The sequence below is a fragment of the Corvus brachyrhynchos genome, unplaced genomic scaffold (assembly GCF_000691975.1).
Source record: "Corvus brachyrhynchos isolate BGI_N302 unplaced genomic scaffold, ASM69197v1 scaffold279, whole genome shotgun sequence".
NCBI classification, from domain to species: Eukaryota; Metazoa; Chordata; class Aves; order Passeriformes; family Corvidae; genus Corvus; species Corvus brachyrhynchos.
The window spans coordinates 4,322,399-4,334,442 of record NW_008246060.1 but is presented as its reverse complement, the minus strand read 5'-3'; the positions used below and the strand labels follow the sequence as shown (position 1 = coordinate 4,334,442).

At 38.6% G+C, this 12,044-nt stretch overlaps 1 protein-coding gene across 1 annotated transcript in view; it reads left to right on the top strand.

The window, feature by feature from the left end:
* Window positions 1–561: 561 nt before the first annotated feature.
* Window positions 562–12,044, top strand: part of BICC1 (BicC family RNA binding protein 1) — a 58,175-nt gene continuing 46,692 nt past the window's right edge. Inside the window, exon 1 of the mRNA XM_008642776.2 lies at window positions 562–663. The gene's annotated coding sequence lies outside the window, so the exon portion shown is untranslated. The remainder of the gene's footprint in view (window positions 664–12,044) is intronic.

The following is a 12,044-nucleotide window of genomic DNA, read 5'->3' as shown; positions in this document are numbered from 1 at the left end:
CATCCCATTCTCCAGGAAAAAGGAAGTTATCCTCTTCATAATCAGTTTGAGCTACTGTGTTTTGAACTGGTTGCTAGTTCAACACAGCTGAACTACAACATAAGCTATATGCAAACAGTTGTATCATTTTAAGTGCAGCAATTTGCATTAACTAAACTTACAGTTATGGGTTTAAATACAAGTGGGAGATAATCCAGGTCTTGCTCTTGAGATCCCTGCATAATGTGGTATTTGATACAGCGAGTCTTGTGCCCTCCTAGCTTTCTTTTGATCCTGCTGTTGGTAGAATTGGAGGGCAAAGTACTCAGTGTGACTTACTAAGTGGAACAACTCAAATTGTTCCACTTAGACCATGTGTATTTTGTAACTAAAATATGTATCAGTATTTTAGAGCTCCAGTACGCAAATACAAACGCTTCAGACTTCAGCCATGGAAAGTGACTTGTAAAAGGTTTGTCTGCGTATTACTCAGTTGTTGACAAATGTTTATTGCATGAGAAAAAATTACCCAGAGTTGTTATTTTACGGTAGCGTGTACTCACTGAGGATTTCTATATGTAAGCCTGCAAATTTTCTCCTGTGTATTTAGTAACCAGATCCTGCTTTTGTTTTACAGCTGCTGCAGAGGGCAAAGGGAAAAGTGGGGAAGACTTTTTTCAGAAGGTAAGAAAGATATTTCAGTTCTATAACAGCACCTGACTAGAGGGCAAAACATATACCTATTGCTCATGCATGTGATCAACTAATTAAACTTCATGTGCAGTTTCCACTGTACTGACCAATTTAAAAAAATTATTTTGTCATTTAAAGTGTCTCCTTGCCACCAGCCACACATGGAATGAGATGAGAAATGGGTTCTCTTTGGTCTATGCTACTGTTATCCATGCAGAAAAACAATTTAAGAGTTTTAGCAATTCTTTAACTGAAAATGTTAAAATATGCATGATGAACATTTGTAATGCTTTTAATAGTGGGGGTTAACCCAGAAGATGTTGTGAGGTGGTCTTAAGGATTTTATTTGTGGATAAATGCTGCATCCTATTATTAAAAACTGACTTGCAACTTACTGTGATATTGTTGAAAGCATAAATATTTGGTTGAGAAATGCAAAGGCCTTTTAAGAAAGAAATGCACAATCCACAAAATGATTCAACAAAGTTTGTGGTTGGACAGAGGCACGGAAGGACTGGAAAAAGTAGTCCTGCAGCAACTAAACTACAAAGAGGAACATGGTCAGGAGTAATGACTTGGAAATTATTTTTACAAAGCAGCATGGTATTGGGGGGAGGAGGGGTTGGTCTTTTGTGTTTTTTTTTTTTTTTTTTCAATAATAGTGTAAAGAACATTATTTATGAGTTATGTTAATAAAAATCTGTGTGCTGCAGGCTAAGAAAAAATTTTAATAAAAAATTAATAAGAGCTGTTTTGTCTTTAGCACAGAGAAGACAGTGTAAACTTTGATGCTGTATGTTGAAATGCCTTGAAACTCCTTTTTGACTTCTTCATTGAAGCAGTTTGCTGTATTTTTCCTGTTTTCCGTATAATTTTAAGTAGTACTTCCAAACAGGAAGATGTGAAAGGTTGCATGTGACTGTGGGATGCCTTGATAAAGGCTGGTGAGGAGGAGTATATATGCTGCCAAAATGTTTGGGTTTTCAGATTTCTGTTGTTCTTGACTGACAATGAGAGTTATTTTTCCAAATGTGATACTTGTGCTTATCTGTCTGATACTGGTGTGCACAGGGGAGAGTGTGTCAATAGTTCCTCCTTAGGATTTTATCAAAATGCTTGGGGATTTTTTACTTGCTGAAACAAAGCTAAGCCATAGTAGCCTATGCTTCATTCTGCACATTCTTCATTTTTCCACAGTGTTTTTTCTCACTTGAATAAATCTGCTCATAATTCTTAAAGATGTGGATAAAATATTTCTTCTGGAGTGGCTTGTCTATCTGATGCATGGATTTGATTACTCGATTATTTACTGTAGATATGATGTACCTTACAATTATATAGCTATTAGTGTAATAGCAGAAAATACTGTGTTGCCTTTAATAGGAAAGCAAAATGGGCTAAACTTTAAGCACGTGAATGAGTGCACTACATATCCACACTCATCCAAGCGGCTATCTCGGCACTTAGATCTTGTCATATTTGTGCATAATTATTATATAGGCACAGTGTGGGTGCTGCAATGGGTTAAAGCTGCTTCATTTTAACTGGCATTCTTCTTACAGTATCAGCAACTCCACAGTGTAGATTTCTGAAGTTTTTAAGCACATACACACAATACTACAGCTAATAAAACCAGATGGAAACTATCTCCTTTGAGTTCTCTTTTGTTGGAAGAAATCTTTGGACAGTTGCTCATAAGCTTACTCACCGTCTCTGTCTGCGCAATTTCCTTTAATCAGAGTTAAACTTTTCCTTTCTCATGTGAAATGAGTAAGGCAGAGTATGTGGAGGTAAAATGAAGACTCGTTTCATGTGTTTCAGGTTGTTGCAGTGAGGAAGAAAGTGATTTGTAGCATTGGAAACACATTGCAAATGAAGGCAGCGGGACACTTTCAGAAATTCCATATGAACTCAAAACTGCAGCAGAGGCATTTTTTAAAGCAGTTCTGAAAGTGAGACTTCAGGACATTAGTGGCAGGATTTTGAGTGGAACAGGGAGGGGGAAGTGCATCCTTGAAGGGACACATGTAGAACCTGAGGGTATTATTTGCATAAATAATGCTATGTTTGGTGTATTCTGATGAACTAGCCTTAGTGTGCTGAGGTTAGCTCTTGGGTGGAAGTGTGTGTGAGGTGGAAGAAGTTTTCATATGAATGTTGAAATGACAAATGACAAGGCAAAAATTCGGGAATGTGATTCCATATGCCAAGGCATGCAGACCAGGAGGACGGAGAGAGGAGGCTGGGACTGGGGGGATGGCAGGGACTCAGCCTGGTTTGTTAAGATGCAGAGAAGTTTTTAAAGGAAGTTAAGTTAATACAGGGATTTGATGCTAAGCAGTCTTTTGCTGGTCTTGAAACATGTGAGAAAGCAGTATTACTTGGATTTTCATAATTATGCAGAATCTCAGTGGATCTGAACTGTTCCTATCAACTTTCAGAGTTTAATAACAATGTAAATGTCAAAATGCATTATTTCATTGAGCATTTTAGCAGAAATAAGCACATATAATGCAGTTGCAGAATAAGCCCCAAGTCTTGGTGAAATTCAGCTAGTATTTCTGTGGTGGCAGGGAAGGTCTGGTGATGAAGTGTCCCTTCCTCTGGTCCCGAATTCAAGTGAAAAGTAGATAAATGTCTTTTGGTAGTGTCATTTTTAAAAGTCTGAAGACTTTACCATACTTTCTTCTAATATTTCGAAGTTTTAGTACTGCTTCAGATGAGGGAAAAGCTAACATCATCTAATGAGGATTTTTCAAAATCACTGGGAGCTACTAATTTAGCAAAAAATAAGTAAATAACGGCATAGTTTTCTCTGTAGAGCTCTCGGATCTGCATTTCAATGACAGGTAATCCTAAATAAACACGGATTGCTTTGCTGTTGTGTTACATACTATTTATGTAAAAGATCCTTGTGGACCTTGCTCTCTAAATTGTTGTTCTAATTTATTCTGTGAGAGGAATACATAATATGAAGTTATTACATGTTCTTGATCCAAAGCCCATTTTTGGTTGATGGTGGATTTTTTCCACCAAGTTCCACAACATCTGGTTCATGCCTCATGGGAAGCAAGGCCCTTTCCCCAGCAAAGCCCAGGACATTGTTCCAGGGAACAGATAATTTATGTAGCGCTGTAGATACGCAGGGCACTCTTATATAAAAGGTAAGAAGGTGGTGAGTTTCTCTCCTGAAGAGTTTGTAATCCAAAACAGGTGAGGGTCGGCCGTGTGGACAGAGAGGAATTTAATGCATCATTTTGGTTTGCTTTTAGCTCTCTCGTCATCAAGTTGGGTTTTATTCTTTTTCTTTCGACACTTGGGATTCTTGACACTGATGATAATCTTTCACTGTGAAGCTTTTCAGGACAAGAGTGTGTCTGTAGCCTTCTCAAGGGACTGTGAGCAGAAGGGTGGGTGATAGATGAAGACCATGGCTTTAGTGGAATTTGGGTGGAGTTCCTGGGCTGACATGGGACTGCACATGCAGAAGGTAGTGACTGGAAGTGATGCACTCATGGTGCTCTGCACAAGTGCTTGACTCCACGTCACATCCACGTGCTTCATTTCAGTATTATTCAGTGGGTACATGGTAGGGGCTTTGGGAGTATGCCTGGAGGGGCTCCTCAGCTCTGGCTTTCCTGGCTTTTAAGAGTTCATTTGCAGAGTGAGAAGCGCAAAATACTACCAGCCAGCTGTAACTTGTGTGTTTTACTGTTCCCAGGTGTTTGACACTCTTTTGTTTTGTGTTTCTTTTGTACCTTTTTTAAGCAAACAGAAGTGGTGTTTGTATGCATTTGTCCAGTTGCTGATACTTGGGGGTTTTTAAGGTATCTCTGGATTTAGGCAAAAAGACTGTTTAAGTGCTCATGTTTCTCTTGACTGCAGACTCTGTTATTCCCTGAAGGAGACAAGTATGCTTGGAGTTGTGAAGTTGCAACTGAGCAAATGTTTCATGTGTGTACCAAAATCTCTTCTGGTAATTATTAGGAGCTTTGGAGTGTAAAGGAAGACTAGTGGTTTCTTTTCTTCATTTTCCTTCCTGTCCTTACATGTAACATGCTTAAACTGTAGCTTCGAGTTTTATTAAATGATTAGTACCTCAGGAGTTACTGAGGCCATTTTGGAAGCATGATGTGGTGAAACCGTCCTTTAAAAACAATTGATCTTTCAGTACAGGTATTTGGAAACAGTAGTAGTTTCTTTTCTAAAAAAGAAAACAAACAAAAACCAACAAAAAACCCCAACAAAAAGCAAAAGAAAACAAAACCCACCAAAAACAAACAAAACCACCAACCCCTCTGCAATTATTTGAAGATGTGAAACGCAGGTATATCTAACTGCATCTGTAATCATATTTCTGTTAATATCCTCTATGCAATAGTTATTAATGAATGTGCATTACTTCTTATTTGTTTAGGAGGCTCTGGCAGCAAAGGCAGCAAGGAAACTTCCTCAAGTCCTGTTTGCTTATCTGAGACAATAAAAGAGCTTGGTTTGCAACATCCTGTGTTTTCTCTTGTATCTTTGAAACATACCTGTTATGCTGATCTGGGACAAACCTAACTTTTGCAATATTCTTACATGTGAATATATTCACACAGTGTTGGTGTATGCATTTTGTAAGAATAGCTGGAATATTCTGATACAAATAAACCTATTTAAAAGCTAATTTTCTGTCTGCAGCAGGTCAGACTGAACACTGATCAGTCTTCCATTTTAATCTCTGAACATGAAACGTATTTAGAGCTTCAAATGCAAGGGGCTTAGGGCATTTTCTGGCATTAAAAATATTAATCATTGACCTGAGACTAAGATGTCTCAAGCTAATTATTATTCTTGTTCAGGAGTAACTTCTGAAGGGCTTTCCATGTGTCTTCAGCCATGACTATTCCCAAGCTGCTATTTGTAACTGTAGTTCCCCTAGGGCTGTATTTCCATTTCTGATGGCAACCACTCAGCTCTCGGTTTCTCCCCGTGTTATTTATCTTGGTGGTGAGACCTCGTGAGCTGGTGGTGATCAGACATTATCATGGGTCTTGTCTCTGTTTCAACCACAGGAGCAGTTTGGAGCTGCAGGAACTGGTTCCACACATTCCAGATTTCTGGGTGGAAATCAGTATCTGCACTAGCATTAAAATAACCTCTTGATGGAGAGCTTGGCTCATAGCATGAGACAAGGATATATTAAGGCCATACGTTTCCAGAGTTGGCTTCAAGTGCCTGGCTGGGATGGGAATGCTGGCATCCAATTTACATTGAGCTTCCTCTCATTTAGTTTCCTGGGAAGAGGAAGCAACTGCTTGGAGAGGGCAGCGTGGATTAGAGGGCTGAAAGAATGTCAGTGGAAGTTAACATTTGCAGGAAATCTTGGGATTGAGACATTTGTCTCCCTTTTGGCAAAACCCCACCCAGTGGAAAGGGGACTGTTTGGGTTGGATCAGTGTCTCTAAAAAGGTAAATCAAGAATGCTTACTTAACTTTTTGCTTGGTTCAGGCAGAGCTAAGTGGTGGGAAGGCTTCGGTTTTGTGGAAAATGGCATTTGTCCCATCTGCAGTATAGTGGCTGTTCTGCTAAAGTAATGGAGTAATTACAAGGATTTTTATTTTTTTCGTTTCATCTCTAGTTTCCTCTGTGCTGCTTCTGTTACAATGGGTGCTGTCTTGAGATTTGACCTGTAATATGAAGTTTTAGTTGATAAAGTTCAACTTTATGCCACTTTATTGCTATACTAAACACTGTGCAAGATCTCTTGCGTTGTAAAGCAACAGAGAAGGAGTGGTTAAGTGGTTTGTCACCATAGTCTCAGCTGAGGTGCTTGATGCTTTTAATTCTGAGAGTTAAACCCTCCCTTAAAATAGAGGAGGGATTTCCTTCTCAGAAATTTTTGTACATTTTACCTTGGGGGGAAAAAAAATTAATAAAGAGGAGACAAGTATGAGAATGATACAAGTCAAGAACATACACTGGGTTTCTGGCTTGTAAGGAGCAGAATTGCTGATTTTGCTTTCAGAGAGGAGAGGTGGATGCATGTTGGTATTCTAACAGTGTTCTGTGGGGACTTCATTTTTCAGTGATACTTTTTCTTAGAATTTTTTTGTATTGTGTAAATTCTTAATGCTGTTCAGACAAATACTTTTATAGATCATTGTTTTGCATGCTTAAGTATTTTTTTTTTGGTTTTGACTATGCTTTGTCATTTATTTAAAACGAAAGTGTTACCTGTGACCTTTGACTAATATTTCCATTGAGAGTAAACAACACATTCAAATCAAGTGAAGGGCTTCACTGTTTCTTCATAGGTAAGAGCATTTGATTGATTGATTTTTACTCTCACTTAACTTTATTTGCTGTATTTGTTAAGTACAAAGTTCTGTAAATGTTATTGTTGCAGAAGGTTCACTTAGTACAGTTTTTGGATGCAGCAGCAATACTGCAATATTTGCTTAAACAAGACCCTTGTTTTAAGAATCATCTCAGTTCTTTTCAGGTGAAGTGAAGGTTAAAAAAGATGCAGTGTGTATATGCATACATGCGTGTGTTCTCACCCCTTCTAGGCTAAAAATCCCTTACTGGAAAGGGAAACAATAAAAATTCCAAAGCCATAGCCACATAGGCAGCTTTCCCAATTCCATCTTTAGTGATTTAGGGCTTTTATGTGTAAACCTGAAAGTTTGAGTTGTAAAGGTGATGTTTTTTACTCTGCTGCCTTTATTGCTTTTCTATTTAATCGGTTCATTAGTATATGAGTTTTGATACCCATTGATCAAAACTATGAATAAATATGTTGCCTATGATGTTAACCTTGACCTCTCATTTTAGCTTCAATACCTCTTCATCCTGCACATGCTTGCCTTAGCTCTTGATAAGGTCTTTAGGAATAGCTGTGAATACCTTGTGAAGATGGTGAATTTGTTGAGTCAGTAGGGGCTAGGATTAGTCCTTAACAACAAAACAGCCTGTTCAGTGCTCTGTGGAAGTCTCAGTCTGCACAAAAGTATTGGCCATGAGAAGTTGTAGGGAAGCATGTTGGTGTTTTGCTTAGCTTGACATGAAGCTGGGTAGCAGTATGCGAATGGGAAGCAGGCAAGTTTTCCTTCTATTCCCTTTTTATATGTCAATCAGAAACACTTTAATGTTTTTTGATAGTTATTTTAGCATTTAATAAAAACTTGAAATAAAAATCAGTGTAATAGAGGTGGACAACTGAGTAGGTGATGATCAATTTCCTGCAGTATTGAAGCAAATGACTTGCAGTGGACAAAAAAATATGTGAGAGTATTGATCCTTATCCACACTGCTTATTCCATAGGGTATCATCTAAAATAATGACATATTACACTTTTCCTAGACAGGTGAAATTAGGGAAGGAGGACTAGCCAAGCAGTCACCTGCAGGTACTTTTCTGAAAATGGGTCTGGGTTTCTGACAGTTGGAGTATAAAATGGGAAAATCAGGAGCCCTGCCTTGAAGACACACAGGCACTCGTGTCCTTGGGTGTGGGAAAGCCCTGTTGTCCTACTGCTCCTTTCTGTACAGACACACAGCTGGAGTTTGATGCTTGTCCTCCCCATGCATCGTTCGGTTGTGTACTTTAAACAGTTCACACTTACGTGTGTGCTATCAGTATTGACAGTCTAAAGTAAGAAAAAATTTGCTGAAGAATTCTCTGTGTTTTTTGGTTTTGATTTTGGATCTGATGTCACCCTGCATAGGGGATGAGGTTCTTTGCCATGCAGAAGCACGGGCTGGAAACTCTGGGTAGTGTAGTCTAGAATGTGTGGGGGCCTGGGGCCACGTGCCACTGCTGCTCCTCAGGAACAAGCCCTTGTCCTCACCTGCAGAATTAGTGCTAACACTGTGGAGCCAGGCTGTACTGTCTGACTTGGAGTAGTAGCTGTGACAAACAGTGAATTCTTGATTGGAATTCCTTATGGAGATCACCTCAGGGGAAAAGAAACCACAACAGGGCTTGGGATGTGAATCCATTGCTGTACCCAAATGTTGGCCAGACTTCCATAAGAGCTACATACTTGCACCAGGCCTTGGGCTAAGTTTTGTAATCTCTTATTTAACTCCTCATTTTCCTCAAATTTCCTCACCAAATCAGTAGTCCTTGATGCTGCCCCACTGATGTGCTCTGGCAATACAAGTGTTTCCTCTGGCCTCACCAGTTTTGGAGTTGGAACTCACAATGGGTAACTTCACACAACCCTCTTTTGTGTCTTGTTCTTCCTTCCCATCCTTGTTCTTGCCTTGCTTTCTCCTGCCCTCCAAACCAAAAAAAACCAACAAACCATTAAATGTAATAATTCTGGTTCCAGCTACACCCATTGCTCTGTTCTTGCTGCCAAAAGTCACGTTCAGGGATTAGTCATCCTCTCAGATTGTGCTGCATCACCCCTTATGCATTGCAAGAGGAAGAGCTAAGGATCACCCCATGCAGAATGTCACTTGTCTGCTGTGACTCTTCCCATCAGGTCTTCTCCTGCTCCTATGGAAATATATATATTTAAAATTTTCATATAAGTTATATTCCATGATTCAAATAAACAGTAAGAATAAACTTGTTTATACAGCTGTTGGTGCATACAAGCCAAGGGGACTAAGACGACTTTTCTGAAAGCTGAAGAGTCAAGATAAGCACCTGAAGTCTGTGAAACCAAGTATTCAGAGTCTGGGCATAACAATTTTATGGTCTAAAGTGAGATTGTCTCTGAGGTACTTTTCCAGGTGGTATTGAAGTCCAAACTGATTTCATTTTTTTCTTTTCCCCACTTGTGTGGAAAAAGAATCTCACTTAAGGGGGGAAAGTGGGGAAGGAATTCAGGCTGGGAAATTGCAGAAACCCAGTAGTAGATACAGGTTCCTGTCTGACCCATTTTTCCTTTCACTGGGATTAATAACTGAGCCAGAAAAGGCCAAGATACCCAAATCCCAAAGGTGGGAAGGTCAGAAATAGGTAACTTACCAACACTAACTATAAAGAATAATACTTTGGTTTAATGTGCTTGCTTTAAATGAAGAAAGGTCTGTTATATATGTTGTTCTTGTTCATCTACTGTGTGTAAAGTATTTCCTTTGAATTCTGAAATACTTGTGGGCTTTGGGGGAGTTTTGGTTGGTTGGTTCTGTTGCATTCAGGACATTCCAGTTTCCATCCAAAATCAGCTAAACAAAAAATACAGCATAAAAAAAAAATCATTTCTTACTGTCTTAATGTAAAAACTCCCCAAAGTGCTTAAACTGTAAACTTTTCAAGCTGGAATACAAGGAAGCCAAAAGCTTGTCTTCCAGCTGCTTTACAGTTAGACTTTTTTTTGTCTTGAAGGCCCAATGATTTGCAACTAGAGCCAGTTTTTTTCAGGGTCAGAGTACAGTCTGATTTGTTTTGTTGGTGTCTTCCAGTGTTTTGTCCTCTTCTGTTTTTTCTCCACTGAGAATAGCTTACATATTTTGGCTCATAAACACTACAATTACACTTGGGGAAAGGGGAGGAAGGAAAGTTGTAGAAAGACAATTTCTTATGTTTTCCCTCATTTTGAGAAGAAGCTTGAGGTTATTTACTAGGATATTAAACCTTGCTGCCAGATATGCCTGATCCCTGTGGTCAGTTGATCCCTCAAGGCCAGGAGAGCACTGATTAGTACTCACTCTGTCACTTATTTTATATGAAAATAAGGGAAGCTATGCAGAGGTGCTGTTCTGCAGAGATCATGAACTCTGAGTCATCCCTAGGCTGAATTTCCTCTAAATGTTATGTAACTCAAGTATTTATACAATTGGAACACATGCATTATAGCTGGAGTACTTGTGAGTTCTCTTTTTTTTGTTCATGTGAGAGCAGAACCCCTGTTTTCAGGGTATGGGGCATAACACTGAGCTTTCACTAGTAAAGCTGTTCCACTGCAACATGCACTTGAGGTTTTCATGGAATGATTCCAAATTTATTTCAGGAAAAAAAATCTTGGCACTTAAAACTGCCTGGGTTTGAATGGTAAAACTGAACAAAAAAGTTGATGCAACAGTGATCTACGGAGTTTTCAGTATCATCTTTACTTTCAAATTTAAGTGCTCTAGTAAAAGCTTAGTTCCTTGTTTTCTTTGTGGTGCTCTGCTGTTATAATAAATACAATACATAAATAGTAAATTAAATACAATAATGCTTTAAGAAGTAAGTGGTGTAATTTAATTTCTTTTTAAGAGTTCCTATGAAAGCCCTGGTTTATTGTAAAGTTAACAGCCTGGAGTTGAAAGCCAGCACAGACTGAGCATTTTGATACTTCAGCAAATGTACTTCATTTAAATGCATACTGACTTTTTTTTTTTTTTTTTTTTGACTAAGACAGGAGATTAACTTGTCTTTGTAGTGACCAAACTAAGTTCTCTTTTGGGTCCAGTGTGGCAATTTTTAGCATTGCATTCTGCAAAGAGCTTAAGGATATTAGATAGACAAATCTCAGTGGCTGGCAGTCAGACTGCTTTTCTTTTGAAGATCTCATATGCATCTTTTTCATATGTCCCCAGAATGTGCATCTCTGAAGTTGTGGGCTTTCCTTTTATTTTAGTTTAGCGTAAGAAACAGGGAGGATTTAATTTCTTTTAAGACTGAAGTCTCCAACCTTTATTGAGAGCGTAAAGGACGGGTGAGATGTAACACTTGTCTTGAATGGCATGCATTCTTCTTCTATCTCCTCTCTTGTGGTTCCTTTCATGTTGGATCTGCTGTAACTCAGTCCTACACCATTCTTTGTTTTAGCATCTCCCTTTTCCTTTTAGCTAGTGCCTTCCAATTTTGTATGTATTTCACTGCCTGTTGCACAATTAAAAAAAAAAAACCCTGGCCCAAAGCCTATTATCAGAGACAAGTGAATTCTTTGAAATAGCTTTTTTCACATCTGAATTGAAAAATGGTGAAAAGTATATATATGTTTCTGGTAGAATTTCACCCTCCTGAAAATGTTTTATTTCAGCTGTAACTTATTATCCAATAGTTGCTGAAACTAAAAATATAGTATAATGAAGTCTGGCTGACACTTTCAGTTTTTCCATATGGTGTACTAATCTGGAAATTGTTGTGTCCTTGGGATTTGGAGGTAGAAGATAAGAATTAAGAACTGTTAGAGAAATCTGCCTTAGTTCTGAATTATACTGTTATGGAAAACCTACTGGTATGGTAGCTGTTTTCTTAATGCATTAGTTCTCTTCTTGGAAGTGGCTTTGCTAATTATTTTGACATTTTAATTGTTTTCATTCCATCTCAAGTGGGATGAGAGGTATGAGCTCATCATGCTTGTTGGTGAGATCTCAATATAAAAGGGGAGTCCTTTAGTCTCAGTAGACATGCCCAGCATTTCTAGGAGCTGCATTTCCA